The sequence below is a fragment of the Callospermophilus lateralis genome, chromosome 6, assembly GCF_048772815.1.
Source record: "Callospermophilus lateralis isolate mCalLat2 chromosome 6, mCalLat2.hap1, whole genome shotgun sequence".
In the NCBI taxonomy this organism is placed as follows: domain Eukaryota; kingdom Metazoa; phylum Chordata; class Mammalia; order Rodentia; family Sciuridae; genus Callospermophilus; species Callospermophilus lateralis.
Genome location: NC_135310.1, coordinates 126,019,539 through 126,045,111, shown reverse-complemented (window position 1 = coordinate 126,045,111; position 25,573 = coordinate 126,019,539). Strand labels below are relative to the sequence as shown.

Below are 25,573 nucleotides of genomic sequence, written 5' to 3'. Positions count from 1 at the left end.
GGGGGACACTGGTGTGATGATCACTTTACATCAGCTTTCTTTTTTCCTATCTGATGCTGTGCTCCAGGAAAAAGGGGCCAGAAACAGGAAGGAATACTACACAAAAGAGTATAAATATCAATATATTTCTCAGTGTTGGAGATTTTTTAAAAAAATTTTTATTATTGGTTGTTCAAAACATTACATAGTTCTTGACATATCATATTTCACACATTTGATTTAAGTGGGTTATGAACTCCCATTTTTACCTCTTATACAGATTGCAGAATCACTGTTTTACATATTGCCATATTAGTGTATGTTGTATTCTGCTGCCTTTCCTATCCTCTACTATCCCCCCTCCCCTCCCCTCCCCTCCCCTCCCCTTCAGTGTTGGAGATTGAACTCAGTTTGTGTATGCTAGCAGTCTGCCTCTGAGCTACATACCAGCCCCTGTAAACCTATTTTAAAACATTTGTGTGAGAATTTCTAAGAACCTGTGGTTTTACCCTGTCTGGCTAATTTGGATGACCAGTTATTGTAGCTCTATCACCTGGTGGTGAAAAGAGCCCATGTGTTCTGCACCTGTGCAAGCTCAACCTCTGTGAATGAAAACAGTCTGATGGAGACACTTGCCATGCTAGAAGAGCAACCTATCATCTAGAGCACTGGCCTTTCACCTTTCTGAAGGTGAAAGCAGTCATATAAATGAAGACAAGGGAGAATAGCAGTTGACCATAAGGAAATGAATAAATGGTTACATAATGAGGTTAGAAAAGTAGGATTTTTAAAGAAAAAAAATTCTTTGGGAGCCTAAAAGCTAAAAAAAATGTTTTGAGTAATCATTTCACCATCACATAATGTCAATTCAATTAATTATCTATGGGATCAACTGGTATAAATGCTCCATCAAATATATTCTCAAGGGAATGAGTGGAAAGATGTCATTCTCAGTCTCTTGTTCCTGAGCCAAAACCATTTGCCTACAAATTGCTGAAGTTTTATAACAGATGATTACTCCATGATGAAACTTTGTCATTCTTTGTCCATCCCTCAGTCCTAAGCACCTGAGCCCTATGATTAAATCACGGAATTCCTCGGTGGGAAGCAGAAACTGCCTCCACTCTCTGGAAGAGGAAAATTCCCACAGTCTTTTGTGCAGCTGGTACTGGATGAGGTTTCAATTTCCCCAGACACTCTGACCAGTCTGTGTTGGTGACACAGATAAGCTGGTTCTGTGCAGAATGCATTTGGCAAAGGCGGCACGAGTGGCAATAGCAATGGGCAGTTGTCAGGAGAGATAATGGCAGGTCCGGTGTCCAGCAGCAACAGAAGCAGTGGTTCCTAAGTTTGTGCTGACTCAGTATGGGAGTGTGGATTCTTCCATGTAACCTCAAGAGTAACCCTGTGACCCTGCCCAAATGAATTGTCCTGCAGTTATTATGCATATATATATACACACACACACACACACACACACACACACACATACATATATAATTTTGATTTGCATTTCCTTGAATGCAAACTTTATTTATTTAAAAATTTATTGGAACATTATAATTATACAATTAGTGGGATTCCTTATTACATATTCATATGTGAGCACAATATCATTTGGTCAATTTCATTTTCCAATACCTCCTCTTTCCCTCACACTCATCCCTTTCTTTTTTCTACTTTAATGATGTTCCATTTTTTTCTCCCTAGTTTCCACATATGGGAGAAAATATTCAACCCTTGACTTTCTGAGTGTGGCATTTTACACTTAACATTCTTAAGTTCTATTCATTTCCTTGCAAATGGCATAATTCTATTCTTGGTGACTAAATAAAACTTCACAATTTTACCACACTTTCTTCATCCATTCATCTGTTGATGGGCCCCTAGGTTGTTTCCATAATTTAGTTATTGTGAATTGGGCTGTAATAAACAGTGATATGCATGTGTCACTATAGTCTGCTGCCTTTAATTCTTTTGGATAAACAGTGAGGAGTGGCATAGCCAGATATATGGTGGTTTCATTCCTAGCCTTTTGAGGAATCTCCATGCTGATTTCCATAGTGATTGTACTAATTTACAGTCCCAGCCACACATTTATACACATCCACACCAGTATTTATTACTTGTATTCTTGAAGACCACTATTCTTACTTGAGTGAGATGAAACCTCAGTGTCATTCCGATTTACATTTTGCACTTAGCAAAATTCCTGTAGCAAAAAATGTTGGACCTTTTTTTTTCCCCATATATTTGTTGGCCATTTGTGTTTTTTTTTTCTTTTGAGAAGTATCTACTTAGTTCATTTACCCATTTATTGGTGAGGTTATTTGATTTTTGGTTAAGTTTTTTGAAGTCTTTACATATTCTGATGCTTATCTTGTTGAAATGATGCCTTTGTCAAGGATCAGATGTCTAAAGCTGTGGGTTTGTCTCTGTCTATGTGTCTGTTTTACTGCCAATACCATGAAGTTTTTGTTACTATAGTTCTGTAGTACCAGGTATTATGATACTTCCAGCATTTTTTTCTTAGATTATCTTTGAGACTGTTTTTTCTAGTTCTGTGAATAATGTCATTGAATTCTGATGAGGACTGTGTTGAATCAGTAAGTTGCTTTTGTAATACAGCCATTTCAACAATATTGAAGGAAGAGCATGAGAAGAAGATTACCATCAAACAGGGACAAGAGGTGAGAGGGAATGGGAGAGAGAGGGGAAATTGCACGGAAGAGGGAAGGAGACCCGCATTGTTATACAAAAATACATATAAGAGGATGTGACCCAAAGGGGAGGAAAAAAATAAGAGAGAGTGAAAGAAATGAGTGAAGGTAGATGGGGTAGAGGGAGGGGAGGGGAGGGGAGGGGAGGGGGGATAGGAAGGGGATAGGAAGGGCAGCAGAGTACAACAGACACTTGTTTGGCAGTATGTATAAACATGGCTGTATAATCAATGTGATCCTGCAATCTGTACACAGGGGAATAATAAGAATTCATATCCCATTTGAAACAAATGTATGATATATGATATGTCAAGATCAATGTAATGTTTTGAGCAACCAATAAATTTCTGATGTTTAAAATAAAAAAAGAATAAATAAATAAAAAAGATATTGTGTCCAACTACAACTAAAAAAAAAAATAAAACAAATACATGACAGCGGAATGTATTGCACCTATAGAGCACAATTTTTCATATCTTTTATAAAGTATGTTCACGCCAATTCATGTCTTTATACATGTACTTTTTTCTAAATAAAATAAATCTTAACTTTATTCAGCTGATGTTTCAAAAACAGAGTGGAAATTCAAACTTGCAAATCAAAGCCACTTACATTCAACAGGGAAAGTTGCTTTAAGGAAAAACCTAGGAAGAAACCTTCTATAAAATCAGGACTCTTGTATTTACTTGGTCTTGAATCTGGCTTTTCTTTTCTTTTTTTTTATTTTTTAAATTAATTTTTATTGTAGGTTGTTCAAAACATTACATAGTTCTTGATATATCATATTTCACACTTTGATTCAAGTGGGATATGAACTCCCATTTTTACCCCATATGCAGATTGTAGAATCACATCAGTTGCACAACCATTGATTTACATATTGCCATTCTGGTGTCTGTTGTATTCTGATGCCTTTCCTATCCTCTACTATCCCCCCTCCCGCCTCCCCTCCCCTCTTCTCTCTCTACCGCCTCTACTGTAATTCATTTCTCTCCCTTATATTTTTCCCCCTTTCCCCTCACTTCCTCTTGTATGTAATTTTGTATACCCCTGAGGGTCTCCTTCCATTTACATGCAATTTCCCTTCTCTCTCCCTTTCCCTCCCACCTCTCATCCCTGTTTAATGTTAATCTTCTTCTCATGCTCTTCGTCCCTACTCTGTTCTTAGTTACTCTCCTTATATCAAAGAAGACATTTGGCATTTGTTTTTAAGGGATTGGCTAGCTTCACTTAGCATAGTCTGCTCTAATGCCATTCATTTCCCTCCAAATTCTATGATTTTGTCATTCTTTAATGCAGAGTAATACTCCATTGTGTATAAATGCCACATTTTTTTTATCCATTCGTCTATTGAAGGGCATCTAGGTTGGTTCCACAGTCTTGCTATTGTGAATTGTGCTGCTATGAACATGGATGTAGCAGTGTCCCTATAGTGTGCTCTTTTTAGGTCTTTAAGGAATAGACCGAGTAGGGGAATAGCTGGATCAAATGGTGGTTCCATTCCCAGCTTTCCAAGAAATCTCCATACTGCTTCTTTCCAAATTGGCCGCACCAATTTGCAGTCCCACCAGCAATGTACAAGAGTACCCTTTTCCCCACATCCTCACCAGCACTTGTTGTTGTTTGACTTCATAATGGCTGCCAATCTTACTGGAGTGAGATGGTATCTTAGGGTGGTTTTGATTTGCATTTCTCTGACTGCTAGAGATGGTGAGCATTTTTTCATATACTTGTTGATTGATTGTATGTCCTCCTCTGAGAAATGTCTGTTCAGGTCCTTGGCCCATTTGTTGATTGGGTTATTTGTTATCTTATTGTCTAATTTTTTTAGTTCTTTGTATATTCTGGATATTAGGGCTCTGTCTGAAGTGTGAGGAGTAAAGATTTGTTCCCAGGACGTAGGCTCCCTATTTACCTCTCTTATTGTTTCTTTTGCTGAGAAAAAACTTTTTAGTTTGAGTAAGTCCCATTTGTTGATTCTAGTTATTAACACTTGTGCTATGGGTGTCCTATTGAGGAATTTGGAGCCCGACCCCACAGTATGTAGATCATAGACAACTTTTTCTTCTATCAGACGCCATGTCTCTGATTTGATATCAAGTTCCTTGATCCACTTTGAGTTAACTTTTGTGCATGGCGAGAGAAAGGGATTCAGTTTCATTTTGTTGCATATGGATTTCCAGTTTTCCCAACACCATTTGTTGAAGATGCTATCCTTCTTCCATTGCATGCTTTTAGCCCCTTTATCGAATATAAGATAGTTGTAGTTTTGTGGATTGGTTTCTGTGTCCTCTATTCTGTACCATTGGTCCACCCGCCTGTTTTGGTACCAGTACCATGCTGTTTTTGTTACTATTGCTCTGTAGTATAGTTTGAAGTCTGGTATAGCTATACCGCCTGATTCACACTTCCTGCTTAGCATTGTTTTTGCTATTCTGGGTCTTTTATTTTTCCATATGAATTTCATGATTGCTTTCTCTATTTCTACAAGAAATGCTGTTGGGATTTTGATTGGCATTGCATTAAACCTATAGAGAACTTTTGGTAATATCGCCATTTTGATGATGTTAGTTCTACCTATCCATGAACAGGGTACATTTTTCCATCTTCTAAGATCTTCTTCTATTTCTCTCTTTAGGGTTCTGAGGTTTTCATTGTATAAGTCTTTCACCTCTTTTGTTAGGTTGATTCCCAAGTATTTTATTTTTTTTGAGGATATTGTGAATGGGATGGTTGTCCTCATTTCCATTTCAGAGGATTTGTCGCTGATATACAGGAATGCCTTTGATTTATGCGTGTTGATTTTATATCCTGCCACTTTGCTGAATTCATTTATTAGCTCTAATAGTTTCTTTGTAGACCCTTTTGGGTCTGCTAGGTATAGAATCATGTCATCTGCAAATAGTGATAATTTAAGTTCTTCTTTTCCTATTTTTATGCCTTTAATTTCTTTCGTATGTCTAATTGCTCTGGCCAGTGATTCGAGAACTATGTTGAACAGAAGTGGTGAGAGAGGGCATCCCTGTCTTGTTCCAGATTTTAGAGGGAATGCCTTCAGTTTTTCTCCATTCAGAATGATGCTAGCCTGAGGCTTAGCATAGATTGCTTTTACAATATTGAGGTATGTTCCTGTTACCCCTAGTTTTTCTAGAGTTTTGAACATAAAGGGATGCTGTACTTTGTCGAATGCTTTTTCCGCATCTATCGAGATGATCATATGGTTCTTATTTTTAAGCCTATTGATGTGGTGAATAACATTTATTGATTTCCGTATATTGAACCAACCTTGCATCCCAGGGATAAATCCTACCTGATCATGGTGCACAATTTTTTTGATATGTTTTTGTATCCGGTTCGCCAGAAGTTTATTGAGGATTTTTGCATCTAGGTTCATTAGAGATATTGGTCTGTAGTTTTCTTTCTTTGAAGTGTCTTTGTCTGGTTTAGGAATCAGGGTGATGTTGGCCTCATAGAATGAATTTGGAAGTTCTCCCTCGTTTTCTATTTCCTGAAATAGCTTGAAAAGTATTGGTATTAGTTCTTCTTTAAAGGTTTTGTAAAACTCTGCTGTATACCCATCCGGTCCTGGGCTTTTCTTAGTTGGTAGTCTTTTGATGGTTTCTTCTATTTCCTCAATTGATATTGGTCTGTTTAGGTTGTCAATATCCTCCTGACTCAATCTGGGCAAATCATATGACTTAAGAAATTTATCAATGCCTTCACTATCTTCTATTTTATTGGAGTATAAAGATTCAAAATAATTTCTGATAATCTTCTGTATTTCTGAAGTGTCTGTTGTGATATTGCCTTTTTCATCCCGTATGCTAGTAATTTGATTTCTCTCTCTTCTTCTCTTCATTAGCATGGCTAAGGGTCTGTCAATTTTATTTATTTTTTCAAAGAACCAACTTTTAGTTTTGTCAATTTTTTCAATTGTTTCTTTTGTTTCGATTTCATTAATTTCAGCTCTGATTTTAATTATTTCTTGTCTTCTACTTCTTTTGCTGTTGTTTTGCTCTTCTTTTTCTAGGATTTTGAGTTGAAGTATTAGATCATTTATTTGTTGGTTTTTTCTTTTTTTAAGGAATGAACTCCAAGCAATAAATTTTCCTCTTAGAACTGCTTTCAATGTGTTCCATAGATTCCTATATGTTGTGTCTGTGTTTTCATTTATCTCTAAGAATTTTTTACTTTCCTCCTTGATGTCTTCTATAACCCATTGATCATTCAGTAACCTATTGTTCATTCTCCAAGTGATGCATGATTTTTCCTTACTTCTTTTATCGTTGATTTTCAATTTCATTCCATTATGATCAGATAAGATGCATGGTATTATCTCTACTCCTTTATATTGTCTAAGAGTTGCCCTGTGACATAATATATGATCTATTTTTGAGAAGGATCCATGTGCTGCTGAGAAAAAAGTGTAACTGCTTGATCTTGAGTGGTATATTCTATATATGTCAATTAAGTCTAGGTTATTAATTATGTTATTGAGTTCTATAGTTTCCTTATTCAACTTTTGTTTGGAAGATCTGTCCAGTGGTGAGAGAGGTGTGTTGAAGTCTCCCATGATTATTGTATGGTGGTCTATTAGACTCTTGAACTTGAGAAGAGTTTGTTTGATGAACATAACTGCACCATTGTTTGGGGCATATATATTTATGATTGTTATGTCTTGTTGGTGTATGGTTCCCTTGAGCAGTATGTAGTGTCCCTCTTTATCCCTTTTGATTAACTTTGGCTTGAAATCTATTTTATTTGATATGAGTATGGACACTCCTGCTTGTTTCCGAAGTCCATATGAGTAATATGATTTTTCCCAACCTTTCACCTTCAGTCTATGTATGTCTTTTCCTATCACATGCGTCTCCTGAAGGCAGCATATTGTTGGGTCTTGTTTTGTGATCCATTCTACTAGCCTGTGTCTCTTAATTGGTGAGTTTAAGCCATTAACATTTAGGGTTATTATTGAGATATGGGTTGTTCTTCCAGCCATATTTGTTTATTTATGTTACTAAACATGGTTTGTTTTCCTCTTTGATTATTCCCCCCCCTTTACTGTACTACCTCCCGCTGTTGGTTTTCATTGATATTTTCCATTTCCTCTTCCTGTAATATTTTGCTGAGGATGTTTTGAAGAGATGGTTTTGTAGCTGCAAATTCTTTTAACTTTTGTTTATCATGGAAGGTTTTAATTTCATCTTCCATCCTGAAGCTTAATTTCCCTGGATACACAATTCTTGGTTGGAACCCATTTTCTTTCAGTGTTTGAAATATGTTATTCCAGGATCTTCTAGCTTTCAGACTCTGTGTTTAAAGATCAGCTGTTATCCTGATTGGTTTACCCCTAAATGTAATCTGCTTCCTTTCTCTTGTAGCTTTTATTCTGTATGTTGGGCGTCTTCATTATAATGTGTCTAGGTGTGGATCTCTTATGATTTTGCACATTCGGCGTCCTGTAGGTTTCTAGGATTTGGGATTCTGTCTCATTCTTCAAGTCTGGGAAGTTTTCTCGTATTATTTCGTTGAATAGATTGCTCATTCCTTTGGTTTGGACCTCTATACCTTCCTGTATCCCAATGACTCTTGTTTGGTCTCTTTATGTTATCCCATATTTCTTGAATGTTCTGCTCATGGTTTCTTAACAGTTTTGCTGAGTTGTCTATGTTCTTCTCCAGTTGAAATACTTTGTCTTCATTGTCTGATGTTCTATCTTCTAAGTGTTCTACTCTGCTGGTAGTATTCTCAATTGAGTTTTTAAGTTGGTTTATTGCTTCCTGCATTTCCAGGATTTCTGTTTGTTTGTTTTTTATAACCTCTATCTCCCTGTATAATTATCTTTTGCTTCTTGGATTTGTTTATGTAATTCATTGTCGAAGTGGTCGAAGTGGTCTTTCATTGTCTGATTTTGCTGTCTAATGTCTTCCTTGAGACTCCAGATCATCTGAAGCATGTATATCCTGAATTCTTTATCTGACATTCCATCTGCTGCAGATATTACCTCTTCTAAAGTTGAGTTGACCTGCATTGCTTGTGGTCCTTTCTTTCCTTGTCTTTTCATACTGATTGTGTTTCTTTCTGCTTGGTGAAACTGTTGTGTTATTGATTTTTCCCCCTATATATTTATATTGCTCTTGTATAGTTGCAAAGTCTCCCTCGCAGGCTTTGGCGGTGGTTCTGCCACTCCTCCAATTGGGGCAATGTGCCTACCACGCCGGCAGGCCACTGGGCCTGTACTTTTGGTGGGCCTGTTCTTTCGGTGGTCACAGGTCTGCCTACCTTGCAGGCGTGAGCAGTGGCTCTGCCCCTCCGCTGGTCGCTAGGCCTGTTCTGTCTGTCGGTTGCAGGTCTGTCTACCTAACAGGCGCTGGTGGCGGCTCTGCCCCTCCCCCACCGGGGCGATGTGTCTGGCGGGCCACTGGGCCTATTTTTTCAGTGGTCACGGTTCCGCCTACCTTGCAGGCGCGTGGGGCAGCTGTGCCCCTCCGCAGGTTGCTGGGCCTGACCTGCTGGTGGGTCGCAGGTCTGCCTACCTTGCAGGCTCGGGGGGTGGCTCTGCGGCTCTGCGGATTGCTGTGCCTGTTCTGCCAGTCAGTAGCAGGTCCGCCTACCTTGCAGGTGCCCGGTGGCTCTGCCCCTCCCCCAACCGGGGCGATGTGTCTGGCGGGCCACTGGGCCTGTTTTGTCAGTGGTCACGGTTCCGCCTACCTTGCACGCGCGTGGAGCAGCTGTGTCCCTCCAAGAGTTGCTAGGCCTGACCTTCCGGTGGGTGGCAGGTGCGCCTACCTTGCAGACGCGGGGGTGGCTCTGCCACTCCGCCGGTCGCTGGGCCTGATCTGCTGGTGAGTTGCAGGTCTGCCTACCTTGCAGGCTCCCGGCGGCTCTGCTCCTCCCCCAACCAGGGCGGGGCGATGTGTCTGTCCGGCCGCTGGGCCTGTTCTGTTGGTGGTCACGGTTCTGCCTACCTAGCAGGCGCGTGGGGCAGCTGTGCCCCTTCGCAGGTTGTTGGGCCTGAACTGCCGGTGGGTCGCAGGTCTGCCTACCTTGCAGGCTCGGGGCGTGGCTCTGCTGCTCTGTGGATTGCTGTGCCTGTTCTGCTGGTGGGTCGCAGGTCCGCCTACCTTGCAGGCGCCCGGCGGCTCTGCCCCTCCCTCAACCGGGGTGATGTGTCTGGCGGGCCACTGGGCCTGTTTTGTCAGTGGTCACGGTTCCGCCTACCTTGCACATGCGTGGAGCAGCTGTGTCCCTCTGAGAGTTGTTGGGCCTGACCTTCCGGTGGGTGGCAGGTGCACCTACCTTGCAGGCGCGGGAGTGGCTCTGCCACTCCGTGGGTCGCTGGGCCTGATCTCGAATCTGGCTTTTCTTAAAGTGGCCAGACCTGGAGTAAACATCCATGTAATAAGGGTATTCAAAGTTCCCCTGGCAACCCACCTGCTGCAGCATAACTGCTGCACCAGGTGGCAAAGGCTGCCATTTGGAGTTTCTAGCTAGCTCCACCTAAGAATTCACCCTGACCCCACTAGAAGGCGCTCTTCCACTAGCCTGGGACCCTTTCCTGAACTCGGGCCACATATTTCTTGCCCAGTCAGGCACCGGACAAAAAATGGGAAGGATGGTAGTATTGTGACAATAGCCCTCTTGTGCCCCCGAATCACCAGACACAGACTGCCAGGCCCAGGCAGTAAATACTCACACATCACCTCCACAACTTTTATTCCCAAGTAGGGAGAACCTGCTACAAAGGTGAGGCATGAAGGTTTATCCAGGCCAGGAATCACTCTAAAGGCAGGTGTGGAAATTGGTATTTACTACACAAAAGATGCCCTACCAGCCAACAATTCTGGGAGGTGTTTGTCTCCCAGAATTCAAGTCCAAATGGCTCAGTTGTAACTTGCACACCTTCCTTCAAAGTGTACTGTCTGGCAGGATCCTCAGGTGCCCAGGAGACAAGACAGGCCTGTGCAGCTTAATAATCCATTTTATGGAACCCAAGAGCTCTGTGCTGAGCATGGCAAAGATTTCAAAATGCCTCCCAAAGGCAAGTTGAAGATGCTGCAGCCCCACTCTCCCTGCTTCAGGTCACTGTTTTTGCTCTGCAGGGCCGTTAATCCTTTTCAGAAGGGGTCACAGATTCCTCCTTCCTGGAAATCTAGGGTCTTTGTTTAGCCCAGAGGGGTAGGGAGGGGTAATGGATATCTCTTCTGAGCAGAAGTCTGAAATTAGTACCCAGAAAATTCATGTTAAAAATCTGTGACAATTAAGAAAATTCACCAAGAGGGAGTTACTCCACAGAAGAGACCAGTATTGCTACTGAAACAGGTGAGTAAGGGAGGGAAGAGAACATATACAGTAGAAGGGAAAAGAGACACAAGACAGTTCAAGCTACAAGGAACAAAGACAGGGTGTAAGTAGGATGACTAAGGATGGAGTTAATACTGACCAGGTTTCTAGTTCTGGGGAATTCTGAGTGTTATGTTGCCTTGCCATGAGGCTAAGCCTAGGGTTGGTAGGACAGTTGTTTTCTGACAGATGAACAACTACACTCACCAGGTCTTTCTGGTACTTTCAGGAATTTATCCCATTAGATAGACTTCAAGACAGACTGGCTTTATAATGAATTCCACAATACTCCAGGTATTGTTACAGGCTTAATCCAGGGCTGGGAAGAAGGGAAAGTTTCTGGTTCCTGGAAAATCTCACAAGGATATATAATCAGAGACATCTTCAGGGTGACCTACCCTGGCTAGGCTGGTGCTAATGTATTTCAAGGAAGAGAAGAGAGCCAATTAATTAAGAGATATTAGAACTAGAGATGAGACTGAAACTGACAAATAACTATCCTTTTCTCATTGCCACCTTCTAAGACACAAAGGCCCATCAAAGCCCAGGCATAGGTGCCCAGCTGCAGTCTCTGAGTTTTAAGAGAGCTAACCATTCTAATACTTGAAAAAAAAAATTGGTGACTTGGGTCTTCAGTATCCAGACTGAACACTCCCAGGAACACTGGCTTTCCTTCAGGAAGGACAAATGCCCAGCAACCATAGTGTGGAAAAGCTTACCCTTATCAGCAATACCTTTAATGTCTCTGCTTCTCCTAGGTAGCTGCTTCCAGGAAAGGATGATGAGTGTTAGCAGTTAGTCATCTACATGTCAGTTGCTGGGGGAGGGTGGCAGGAACAAGTGTGTGTAAACTGATCCACTGCAATGGGTGCAGAAAAAGGCCTCTTCCCTCTCCTTTCTGCCCATGCTCCAGCCTATTCATCAGGAGCCACAGAGGCTGTGGACAACAAGGTGTGAACAGTGTGAACAGTCCTGCACTTGAGGCTCACTGCAGAAACCTTCTCCAGGTGCACATAGACATATGGACAAAGCCATCCCTTCCCTTCCCCAGTGAGAGTGAGGGTGAGAGAATCAGAACTTCTTTCACTTTCTACCACACATCTTGGTGGCACTAGCTCCCAAGATGTCACAGAAAACAGAGCAGTCTGATCACAATTACTCCTAAGTGGTCATCACAGTTAAGTCAGGCATACATTTCAAAAGGCAGCCTCTAGGCCCTTCTCTCTCTTATGTGCACATACTCACATTCACACAGTCTTGCAGTGGGAACACTGTCTAGCCACTGGGTGTTGCTGGCTCAAGTCAGGTACTGCACCATGAGGAACATGACCACACAGGTGAGCAGCATCCTGCCAATCATGAAGTACTTGTCCTGGAAAGCCCTCTTCTCAATGAGCAGCATCACCGTGTTAGATAAGCCCAGCATGTTGGCAATATCAAGGATCTTTTTCTGAGTCCCCTTCAGGGTCAGTCTCTGGGCCCTCAGTCCCTCCAGAATACTGTGCCAGCCTCCAATGAGGTCATCTATGCTGTGGTGAATGTTGTGGAGGGAGGAGTTAAACTGCAGTGATTCGTGCATTGGTATGGTGGTGTCAGAGTGTCAGAGTCATTAGTGGTGAAGATACAAGACAGAAGCTCCTCTCGCTGTCTCTCCTGCTGCTCCCTGGCTTAACGCTGCTGGTGCTGGAAGTTTCTGAGAGCAGTCTGCAGGTGCCGGACATCATACTTTAACTGGTCAACTCGAAGTTTGGCATTCTGTCTTTTGTTAGGGGGTTCCTTGTTGGACAAAATCTCCAGATGTTCTAGACTGCTGAATATCTGGTCTATGCTTGCTTGGATTTCATTTTCTACTAAATGCAGAGACTGCTTATTTGCCATCTCCAGGCGTCCCATGTGAGACTGGATCTTTTGAACCTGCTTGTGCATTTGTTGGTACAGTGGCTCCATGTTGCTGGCCCCACTGGCCCGAGTTCTGGCTTCCTTGGAGCAAGTCCTCCTACACATGTACTTTTTTTGCATTACAATTCTTATTACACATATATACCACAAATTCTCATATCTCTGTTTGTATATAAAGTAGGTTGACACCAATTAGTATCTTCATACATGTGCTTTGGATAATGATGTCCATCACATTCCGCCATCCTTACTAATTCCCTGCCCTCTCTCTTTCCTTCCCTCCCCTCTTCCCTATCTAGAATTCATTTATTCCTCCCATGTTTCCCCTGCCTACTCCATTAGGAGTCAGCCTCTTTATATCAGAGAAAATATTCAGCATTTATTTTCTTGGGATTGGCTAACTTGACCTAGCATTATCTTCTCCAACGCCATCCATTTACCTGCAAATGCCATGATTTTATTTTCTTTTATTGCTGAGTAAAATACCGTTGTGTATATATGCTACATTTTTTTATCCATTCATCCACTGAAGGGCATCTAGGTTGGCTCTATAGTTTAGCTATTGTGAATTGTGCTGCTATAAACATTGATGTGGCTGTGTCCCTGTAGTATGCTGTTTTTAAGTCCTTTGAGTATAGTCCAAGGAGAGGGATAGCTGGGTCAAATGGTGGTTCCATTCCCAGATTTGCAGGGAATCTCCATACTTCTTTCCTCTGTTCTGTACCATTGGTCTACCAGTCTGTTTTGGTGCCAATACCATGCTGTTTTTGTTACTGTTGCTCTGTAGTATAGTTTAAGGTCTGGTATACCGATGCCACCTGCTTCACTCTTCCTGCTAAGGATGGCTTTAGCTATTCAGGGTCTCTTATTTTTCCAGATGAATTTCATGGTTGCTTTTACTATTTCTATGAGTAATGCCATTGGGATTTTGATCAGAATTGCATTAAATCTGTATAGTGCTTTTGGTAGTATGGTCAATTTGATAATATTAATTCTGCCTATCCAGGAGCAAGATAGATCTTTCCATCTTCTAAGGTCTTCTTTGATTTCTCTCTTTAGGGTTCTGTAGTTTTCATTGTCTATATCGTTCATCTCTTTTGTTGCTTCCTAAGAATCTTTTTTTTTTTTTTTTTTTAGGTTATTGTGAATGGGGTAGGTTTTTTTTTTTCAGTTCCTTTTCAGAGGCTTTGTCATCGATATACAGAAATGCCTTTGATTTATGGGTGTTGATTTTATATCCTGCTACATTGCTGAATTCATTTACTAGTTCTAGTAAGTTTTCTGGTGGAGTTTTTTGGGTCTTCTAGGTAAATAGTGATAATTTAGGTTCTTTTTTCCCTATACATATCCCTTTGATTTCTTTTGTCTGTCTAAATGCTCTGGCCAGTGTTTCAAGAACTATGTTGAGTAGAAGTGGTAAAAGAGGGCATCCTTGTCTTGTTCCAGTTTTTAGAGAGAAGGTCTTCTATTTTTCTTTGTTTAGAATGATGCTGGCCTGAGGCTTAGTATAGATAGCCTTTATGATGTTGAGATATGTTCCTGTTACACCTAGTTTTTCTAGTGTTTTGAATATAAAGAGGTGCTGTATTTTGTCAAATGATTTTTCTGCATCTATTGAGATGATCATATGATTCTTATCTTCAAGTCTATTGCTGTGATGAACTACATTTATTGATTTCCATATGTTGAACCAATCTTGCATTCCTGGGAGAAATCCCACTTGATCATGATGCACAATCTTTTTGATATGTTTTTATATTTGATTTGCCAGAATTTTATTGAGAATATTTGCATCTATGTTCATTAGAGGTATTGGTCTGAAGTTTTCTTTCTTTGATGTGTCTTTGTCTTTTTTGGGGAGATCAGGGTGATGTTGGCCTCATAGAATGAGTTTGGAATTACTGCCTCTTTTTCTATTTCCAGAAATAAATTGAAGATTATTGGTATTAGTTCTTCTTTAAAGGTCTTGTAGTACTCGGCTGTGTATCCATCTGGTCCTGGGCTTTTCTTGCTTGGTAATCTTTGGATGGCTTCTTCTATTTCCTCACTTGATATTGGTCTGTTTCAATTGTGTATATCTTCCTGACTCAATCCCGGCAAATTGTATGACTTAAGAAATTTATCAGTGCCTTCAATGTCTTATTTTATTAGAGTACAAGATTTCAAAATAATTCCTAATTATCCTCTGTATTTCTGTAGTGTCTGTCGTGATATTATCTTTTTCATCATGTATGCTGGTAATTTGAGTTCTCTCTCTCCTTCTCTTTCTTAGTGTGGCTAAGGGTCTGTCAATTTTATTTTTTTTCAAAGAACCAACTTTCTGCTTTGTCAATTTTTTCAAATGTTTCTTTTGTTTCAATTTCATTGATTTCAGCTCTAATTTTAATTATTTCTTGCCTTCTACTGCTTGTGGGAGACCATCCTTCCACGTGATTTGAGTTACCTCCCTGGCTGGGTGAGAGGCGCTTAGGCACAGCTGTGTCAGAGCTTTCCCCACCCTTCTCCAGGTCCAAGGGCTTGTCCATACAGAGGCATGTCTGGCCACTACCTCAAAGACCCAATCGTCGCCCCTGACCTTGGGATGCTGTCCGCCTTAATTTTCATTGGATGGGATTTTTCCCAGAATTTTTTGTTCCCCAATAAAAGTCCACTCCCTGGCGTGTTTCTCTCTCTCTCTCTCTCTCTCTCTCTCTCTCTCTCTCATTAGCCTCTTCAGTAAACCTTGCTACCACAATAGGTGGCTTGAGGCTGGAGCTAGGAAGAGCCATCCTGGAGCTGATTTTATAGGTAATTAGAGTCCTGCCTCTTTAATTTAAAACTCCCTAGCGGTTTCTCATGATGTGAACCTTCTTTCATGAAGACAGCGAGAGTCATGGGCTAAACTGCTTTTGCTGCTGATTTGTTCTTCTTTTTCTAGGGCTTTCAGATGTAGCTTGAGGTCATTTTTTTGTTGATTTTTTCTTCTTTTAGGGAATAAACTCCATGCAATGAATTTTCCTCTTAGTACTGCTTTCATAGTGTCCCAGAGGTTTCACTATGTTGAGTCTATGTTTTCATTTACCTCTAAGAAAGATTTAATCTTTTCCTTGATGTCTTCTGTGACCCATTATTGATTCAGTTGCATATTGTTTAGTCTCCAGGTGAAGAAGAAATTTTTATTTTTTTGTCGATTACCAATTTCTTTCCATTATGATCTGATAAAATACATGATAGCATCTCTACTTTTTTTTTAGAGTTGCTTTGTGGTATAATATACAGTCTATTTTAGAGAAGGATCTGTGTGCTGCTTAATGCAAGTTGAATATATATATATATATATATATATATATATATGTGTGTGTGTGTGTGTGTGTGTGTGTGTGTGTGTGTGTGTGTGTCTTTTGATACCACAGAACCTCCTCTGTGCAGGGACCACTCCAACCTTGTAAGAACAATGATGGAGAAAAGCTCCTCTGCTGATGATATTCTGGGGACTCACACAGGAGAACAAGACCAGAACTCATTTACAAGAACAAGAACAGGCATAATCCTCCCTAGGAACTAGGAGAAAGGAAACACAAAGGATGAGGGAGGCCTGACATGGCCACAGGAAGCCCTTGATGCCCAGGGTCTTGCTGACAACAGAAGGCTCTGGTGATGTTTATGTCCCAGTGATCACAGGTCCTGGTGGGACAAGGTTCTCGTAGGGGACAAGGACAAGGGAGTATAAAAGATGACCAAGCGAAGGACAGACCACATCAAAGCCCAGCATGGCCTGAGCACTAACAGGGCACAGCCCTGTCCACACTGGGCTCCTCACAGCCTTCTCTTATCTGCAGCTGAAGCTGACTAGGGACAGCAAAAACAGATTCTGGGAGACTCTCAGTGTTTCCATTTATTTCCTCTCTCTAATTTGGAATTTTATCAGTTGATTAGCCAATCAACCCATTGGGTCAAGATTTTGAGAAAACATTTATATTTAGATTCTTAGATTCAGGATGGAAGTAAGAAGTTGTGACTCAGTGCACAATGATATTGATAGTGGGATGGAGTTGTCCCAGCCTCATATCTGCTAGAATAGGAAAGGTGAGTGGGCAAGGGACAGTGTGGGGACAGGGGTCCTGTGCACTGGTTTCAGCTCTGCTCATTATGCCAATAGGAATGTGGATGGCCTAATAATCCATTACAGAAAGGGACTCCCAGGTTCTGCTAGTCACAAAGACTTGAACAAATCTTGTGTTGCTCAGTCCCACACAAGGCAGCTGACTCATGCTTCAGAACAAAATTGTCATGAACAAAATCAGAGCAGTTACTCTAAGTGGCAACATTCTGAAGAACCCACCACTCACCCAAAGATCCAAGAGAATTCCCACAACCTTCTCCATTCCCTGGATCTCATCCCTTCTACCATATTGGGCCCTCCAGAGTCTCATCTTTATAGGGCTAGAGAAGCATCAGAATGCTGGGTGCTGTCATTACCTGGGTAGAAAAATGACATTATAGGGTCAAAATCTAGAAGATATGTGAATAATGGAGAAATTATGGGTTAGGTGAGATCTTCCATGTGCTCCCATCTACATTACTCCAACGTCTCAGGGACAACACCCTCTGATCAGTTACTTGCAGCCTTAGCATTTTCTTTTTTATTATCCGCCCCCTAAGGTGCTCTTTTAGACATTTTTTTTCCTGCCAGCCCCTGAGCACCAATGAATTTTTAATACCACAGACATACTGGGGATCTGGGTGAATCCTGCACATTTACCTGTAGGATTCTTTCTTTTTTGGAACATCCACTGTGTTGAGAACATGTGCTCTGGACAATGAAGTCTCTGGCTACCTCTGATGGTACTCATGACTGGGTGGGAATAGGCAGGGGGTTGGTCACAAGGTGGTGTGCCCCAGAACCATTGTTTCTTTTTTTATTTTTGGGCAAAACCTCCCTTGAGCCTTACTGTTCTCCTCTTTCTCCTAAAGCTCTGGGCGTCCACTTTCCATCACTTCCACATACTGTCCCTGCCCTTTCCAGTTCCTCATAGTGTCCAAATCCTCAAGGCCCATACAATCTTAAACAATCCTCTGATTAATTAAAATATGTGTACATGGGTATTGAAGTATCAGGAGAGAAGTCTTTGAGGGAGTCCCGATCACTAAACTTGCATTTTGCAAATTAGAAGACAGAAAGCCCAGAGATGGTAAGGGATTTCCCCAAGTCGGCCCAGCAGGACTGGAAGAACAACAACAACAACAAAAAACTACAATCAAATTTAAGGCCAGTGTATTTCATCTACCCTACTTATTCCTAATGCAGTTTTAATCAACTTTGTATCACTTGGACCTGTCACAGAGGGGATGCTTATGATGAATTATGATGCACATAAATGCATTAAAATATTAAAGGCTCTAACAAGTCCAAGAAAATTGTGAAAAGAATGAATTCTAGATTCTTGCAACACTGTGGATGAATCTCATCATGTAATGTTGAAAGGAAGAAATCACAAAAACTATAATGCCATGGTTGAGGTTATCAATATGATTATTCAATTTATATAAAATCTCCAAATTAGCAGGGTACAGTGGCATGCATCCATACTCCCAGCTACTCAGGAAGCTGAGGCAGGAGGGTCACTTAAGCCTAGAAGTTCAAGGGCAGCCTGGGCAACATAGCAAGACCCCATCACAAACAAACAAAACCAAAATAGTATAGCACCAACTACTACGTATGATACATAATACTTGGTAATGGTAGTAAATGTCAATTTCATTAATTTGTGTATTTGCTACACTCTACTTTTAATCATTGTTTTAGAATATACCACAACTTTCCAGGCACAGTGGCACATGTTTATAATCCCATCAGTCCTCTACTTGGGAGGTGGAGGCAGGTGGATGGTGAGTTTGAGGCCACTCTCAGCAATTCCACAAAACCCTGTCTCAATATAAAAAAATAAAAAGGGCTGGGGATGTGGCTTTGAGGTTAAGCACCCCTAGGTTCAATTCCCAGTACCAAGAAAAAAAAGAGAATATACAATAACTTACAAAAAATGCTTATGGTAAAATGGTCTGGCAGTATGCCAGTGGAACCTCATTCATCTTGTGCTTACTGTGAAAACTTTTCTAAGGCTGCATTTCTTGACTTCATCAAGAGAGGGATCGACATCACCCCCTCGATTGGTGTGATCATGGTCCAGGATGCTCCCTTGGTGAAGAAACCACCTTTATCAGAACGTGTCCCTGTCATTAAGCAATGCACACATTACCTTATTCTATAATTGATAAAAGGTTGTGCAGACCTTGGCTCAGAGAATGGGTTAGAGGGAGGCAGGAGTGGAGGTTGGGAGGTTTTGGAGGAGGCTATTGCAGCCACCTCAGGGGATGGAGAGAGCAGGAGGATTCCTGTGGGACTTAACAGATGACTTAGCAGTCCCCAGGGCTCTGTTGTCTCTGCTCCACAAATTCCAGGACCTCTTGACCACAGTCCCTGGCTCTCAGAGCTGGGAGGCCAGCTGCACCTTCACAGGAATGCCTCAGACCAGAGGATGTGGAGGGCACAGGAGAACCTCAGGGAAAGGCATCCAGGAAAAGAGAACAGGGGACTGCATGCAGAGAGAGATTGTGGTGAGAGGTCGTTCCTCAGAGCTGTCAGCATGGGGACCACCACCCACCTGGCCTTCCTTTGGCCATTTCTAGGGATCTTTCCATTGGCCAACACAATAAGGTGGGTGTGGAGCTGGTCAGACTGTGACCTGAAAGCACATGGCCACAGGTGGGGGCTCTTCTCCATGGAGGGATACCACTCCCAACTCCTCAGGAAGCACCACCCATAGCCCTGGAATTCTAGTACTTTCTTTCACCTCTCCAGGGGTGGCTGTGGTGTTTTCTGTCTGGGCAGCCATGCCTGGCCGAGCTGAGGAACACAGGCCCCTTCAGAAGTGCCTTCCCCAAGTCCATGGAGCCAGCGGAGCCCTAACAACTTCCTGAGGGAAATGGGCATCACAGGCCAGATGAGTAAATGTTCTCATGTTTCTGGCTGAGCCTGGGCTGGAGTCATCACCAAGATGAGCCCTGCTGGAGTTTTCTTTGGCAAGGCAGCCTACCCAGCTCAGGAATGTCAGGCAAACTTTCTAAAGTAGTTGGTTTGTTGATGGGATCCCAGGCTGAAAGTTGGGTAGACTCTGCCATCATCTGATCACCATGTCTCCAGTTAGAGTCAAGGAGCTGCAGTCTGCCTGGTCAGAAAGGACACATTTTTTCTGCTCATCCTCCTCCTTCTAGAAGGGGCAGGGGCACATTGGGGCTCTTGGTGGGTTCCTAGGGTGGTATAGGTAGCTGGGTAGTTGTGGGTAGCCAGATGGTGCTGGGGCTTTCTGGAGGAAGGTAGGAACTTCATCCAGGGCCCCAGGCTGAGGTTGGGGAAGTGCCCACCCAACTCTGGTAAGGTGTGAGGTTTTCAACTTCTTGTTTAAGTCCATTTGGTTAAGTGTGACTTGGAGCTTCAGTCTTACAGAAGGAAATATCTGAAGCAAAGCTTCCAAGTACAAAGCCTCTGGGAGCAGGTGAAAAACAAAGCTGGCCAGGAGGGAGGCAATAGGGAGAGGTGGGGGAATGGGGAAACCCAGGAGCTCATGCCCCATGGAAAGGGGCAGAAACTTCTCAACTCCAGCTGACCACAGCCCTGGGAGAATGTGATTCTGATGTGCTTCAAATTGCAAAGATTCCAAGAGAGACCAAGAATCTGTTCTTTTATGTGAAATCTTTCAATCTTTAAGTGTTGACAACTTCTTTAACTAAACAAACAAACAAAATGGTGAAGTATCACCTCAGCTGAACAAAACACATCTGGGAGGTGAGGGAAGCCTGTGTACTACACATGTGACGTCTGGTCTTGAACTTCTTGACCCACAACTGCAAGTGGAGTGGAGGAAGCAACCACTCAGAAAGGCTTTCCCAGCCTTCCTGTGGAGGATGACACAGTGATGTCATCTGCACCAACAGCAACAAGGACCACACTGTGGGATGATCTGGGTGTTGGGCTGAGCATTTTATATGCTGAGCTTATTGTGTCTGGTGGGCAGATTTCAGCATGCCCAGTTTACATGTGTGAAACTAAAGTCTCAGAGAGGGAATGTCACTCAACCAACACCACAAACTAAGTGGCAGAGCAGGGTTTCCAGTCCAGGTCTGTCTGAATCCCAGCACTGGGCTGAAGTCAAAGAGATTCACTTTTTGGTGTTGGATGTTTAATTAAATCATTCATATATTTAATAAACATTGATAAGACTTTTGATATATGCTGTGTGTTGGGCGAGGAGTTTTGCATTCAGTAAATGAGAGAAAAGTCATGAAGTGCATATAGTATGTAGGAAGTTTTAGTTATAGTATTTAGGAAATTTTAATTGAATTATTACCAACACATATTTACCTATCATAGAATGGGTCCTGCACAGGGCATAGGGAGAGGTGGATTGGGAAAGAATTTGTAAAAATATGAAAATATGTAGCTTCTCTTTTAAAGATGCCCAGCCTCCTATGTCTCAGTGGGAGTTTCCACAGACTGCCTCCATGAACCTGGATAAATACTTCCACCCTCATCTGTGAAATGCAGTATGATCCAATCAGAGGTTCTGTCTCCTGTGTGTGCACATAAGTGTGCCTATTCAAAAGAGCAGGGCTGTGCATGCATTGGTCTGTGCACTATCTGTGCACTTGTGAGCAGACATGGACAGCCACACTGACATGTACGTGTGAGCACCTAAGAAGTGTGGCATATGCACATGTGATGATGTTGGCATGTGTATGTAACATCCATGTGCACGAGATTGGGCTGGACTACATGCATGCGTGCATGCGTATTGGCTGCAGCGTGTGTGTGCATGTGTGGGTGAGTGTGCCGTGTGCATTGGAAGGGGAGTCTGAGATACTGTCACGATGGAGGTCTGAGTCTAGGTTCAGTCCTTGACCTGTCAAACCCTTGATGGGGTTGCCTCTGCCCGCCTGCAAGGTGTCCCTGGGCCCAGTCCCCCTTTACACTGAGTAGAAGGAGGCACTGGGTTGCCTCAAGTCCATTGTATAATTGTTTCCATGTACTTGGCTTGATGTGTGGATTGAAATTCACCCCATGACACTCCACTCCCCATACCAGGGCTCAGCTCAGCTAGGGGGTACAGATGGTGGCTGTGGGGGAAGCAAGGGGAGGGAGATAGCTAGGTGGGAACTTACTATGTGAATCTCTATTCCCTGAGCCCTAACAAGCCTTGCTGGAAAGCTAAGGCTGTTGAGCTAAGTGAGAGGGTCTGGATTCCCAGTCTCCACTGGCCAGATCACTTGTCTATACTCATAGGAGAAGGCTGAGTTCCAGCAGAGTGATCAAGGCTCAGCCAGGTTGGGGACCCAGATCTGGGAATCTGTGCACCTCTAGCCCGTGGCACCTGCCTGCTGCATCCTGCCCACCACCCTTTCCCAACCAAACCTTCTTAGTGAAGGGGGAACACTGAACCAGCAGCTGTTGGGATATTGAGGAGGAGGATGCAGTCTTCCAGGTTAAAATGGAGATGGAGGGAAATTGATATGGTTCCACTCTCCTCATGTTTCTGGATCTTTCCTCGAGCCAGTAATGTATTCCCCCTTCTTGTAAACACACTTTTAAAAATGTTAATAGACTCTAAATCACTTTTCTTTTTATACTTCTTAAAATGTCTCCTCTTGTGGTTGTTGAGATGACCCTAAAGCTACAGGCTTGATTTTATTACTGTCAAGATGAGAAGAACTGTGGAGAGCTCATACAGCTTTTATAGGAACTATTTTATTAATAAAAATTTTCCTGGGCTGGGGTTGTGGCTCAGTGGTAGAGCGCTTGTCTCGCATGTGTGAGACCCTGGGTTTGATCCTCAGCACCACGTAAAAAATAAATGAGTGAAATAAAGGTATTGTGTCCAACTATTAAATATTTTTTTAAAAAAATTTCCTAATGTCATATGAATGTGACATGTCTGGCTTCTTTTTGCCAACTCTTGAAAGTAAAAGGGACTGAGCATGGCCTGAGTCTGGGTTGCATTTCTTTACCCTGAAGCCCAGAATCCTAGAGGATGTGACCTTTAGCAGTGTAATACAACACTTTTGTAGTTTCTACTTGCACACCTCTGGTGATGGGACACTCACTGTCTACCAAGATGGCCCATCTAACGTATAGTCTCCAACCCCTTTCCTACCCTCATGGCCCTGGCTCTGTTCTCTGGAATGAGGGAGGAAATCTCTCCACAACCCAACTTAGGATCCTCCTAGGGATAATTTTTTTACCTTGAAATAGCCCTTTGGGAACTTACCACAACATTGTAAAAGCAATCTATGCTAAGCCTCAGGCTAGCATCATTCTGAATGGAGAAAAATTGAAGGCATTCCCTCTAAAATCTGGAACAAGACAGGGATGCCCTCTCTCACCACTTCTGTTCAACATAGTTCTCGAAACACTGGCCAGAGCAATTAGACAGACGAAAGAAATTAAAGGCATAAAAATAGGAAAAGAAGAACTTAAATTATCACTATTTGCAGATGACATGATTCTATACCTAGCAGACCCAAAAGGGTCTACAAAGAAACTATTAGAGCTAATAAATGAATTCAGCAAAGTGGCAGGATATAAAATCAACACGTATAAATCAAAGGCATTCCTGTATATCAGCGACAAATCCTCTGAAATGGAAATGAGGACAACCACTCCATTCACAATATCCTCAAAAAAAATAAAATACTTGGGAATCAACCTAACAAAAGAGGTGAAAGACTTATACAATGAAAACTACAGAACCCTAAAGAGAGAAATAGAAGAAGATCTTAGAAGATGGAAAAATATACCCTGTTCATGGATAGGCAGAACTAACATCATCAAAATGGCGATATTACCAAAAGTTCTCTATAGGTTTAATGCAATGCCAATCAAAATCCCAATGGCATTTCTTATAGAAACAGAGAAAGCAATCATGAAATTCATATGGAAAAATAAAAGACCCAGAATAGCAAAAACAATGCTAAGCAGGAAGGGTGAATCAGGCGGTATAGCGATACCAGACTTCAAACTATACTACAGAGCAATAGTAACAAAAACAGCATGGTACTGGTACCAAAACAGGCGGGTGGACCAATGGTACAGAATAGAGGACACAGAAATCAATCCACAAAACTACAACTATCTTATATTTGATAAAGGGGCTAAAAGCATGCAATGGAGGAAGGATAGCATCTTCAACAAATGGTGCTGGGAAAACTGGAAATCCATATGCAACAAAATGAAACTGAATCCCTTTCTCTTGCCATGCACAAAAGTTAACTCAAAATGGATCAAGGAGCTTGATATCAAATCAGAGACACGGCGTCTGATAGAAGAAAAAGTCGGCTACGATCTACATACTGTGGGGTCGGGCTCCAAATTCCTCAATAGGACACCCATAGCACAACAGTTAATAACTAGAATCAACAAATGGGACTTACTCAAACTAAAAAGTTTTTTCTCAGCAAAAGAAACAATAAGAGAGGTAAATAGGGAGCCTACATCCTGGGAACAAATCTTTACTCCTCACACTTCAGATAGAGCCCTAATATCCAGAGTATACAAAGAACTCAAAAAATTAGACAACAAGATAACAAATAACCCAATCAACAAATGGGCCAAAGACATGAACAGACACTTCTCAGAGGAGGACATACAATCAATCAACAAGTACATGAAAAAATGCTCACCATCCCTAGCAGTCAGAGAAATGCAAATCAAAACCACCCTAAGATACCATCTCACTCCAGTAAGATTGGCAGCCATTATGAAGTCAAACAACAACAAGTGCTGGCGAGGATGTGGGGAAAAGGGTACACTTGTTCATTGTTGGTGGGACTGCAAATTGGTGCAGCCAATCTGGAAAGCAGTATGGAGATTTCTTGGAAAGCTGGGAATGGAACCACCATTTGACCCAGCTATTCCCCTTCTCAGTCTATTCCCTAAAGACCTAAATAGAGCATGCTACAGGGACACTGCTACATCCATGTTCATAGCAGCACAATTCACAATAGCAAGACTGTGGAACCAACCTAGATGCCCTTCAATAGACGAATGGATAAAAAAAATGTGGCATTTATACACAATGGAGTATTACTCTGCATTAAGAAATGACAAAATCATAGAATTTGGAGGGAAATGGATGGCATTAGAGCAGATTATGCTAAGTGAAGCCAGCCAATCCCTAAAAAACAAATGCCAAATGTCTTCTTTGATATAAGGAGAGTAACTAAGAACGGAGTAGGGACGAAGAGCATGAGAAGAAGATTAACATTAAACAGGGACGAGAGGTGGGAGGGAAAGGGAGGGAGAAGGGAAATTGCATGGAAATGGAAGGAGACCCTCAGGGGTATACAAAATTACATACAAGAGGTAGCGAGGGGAAAGGGAAAAATAATACAAGGGGGAGATATGAACTGCAGTAGAGTGGGTAGAGAGAGAAGAGGGGAGGGGAGGGGAGGGGAGGAGGATAGTAAAGGATAGGAAAGGCAGCAGAATACAACAGACCCTAGTATGGCAATATATAAATCAATGGAAGTGTAACTGATGTGATTCTGCAATTTGTATACGGGGTAAAAATGGGAGTTCATAACCCACTTGAATCAAAGTGTGA

The 25,573-nt window shown here is 42.0% G+C and overlaps 1 protein-coding gene and 1 pseudogene across 1 annotated transcript in view; one reads left to right on the top strand and one right to left on the bottom strand.

The window, feature by feature from the left end:
- LOC143400788 (MHC class I polypeptide-related sequence B-like) overlaps nucleotides 1-25,573 on the top strand; it is a 55,078-nt gene that overhangs the window by 21,235 nt on the left and 8,270 nt on the right. The gene's annotated exons all lie outside the window — the stretch shown is intronic.
- LOC143400787 (Golgi SNAP receptor complex member 2 pseudogene) lies at nucleotides 12,340-12,989 on the bottom strand (annotated as a pseudogene).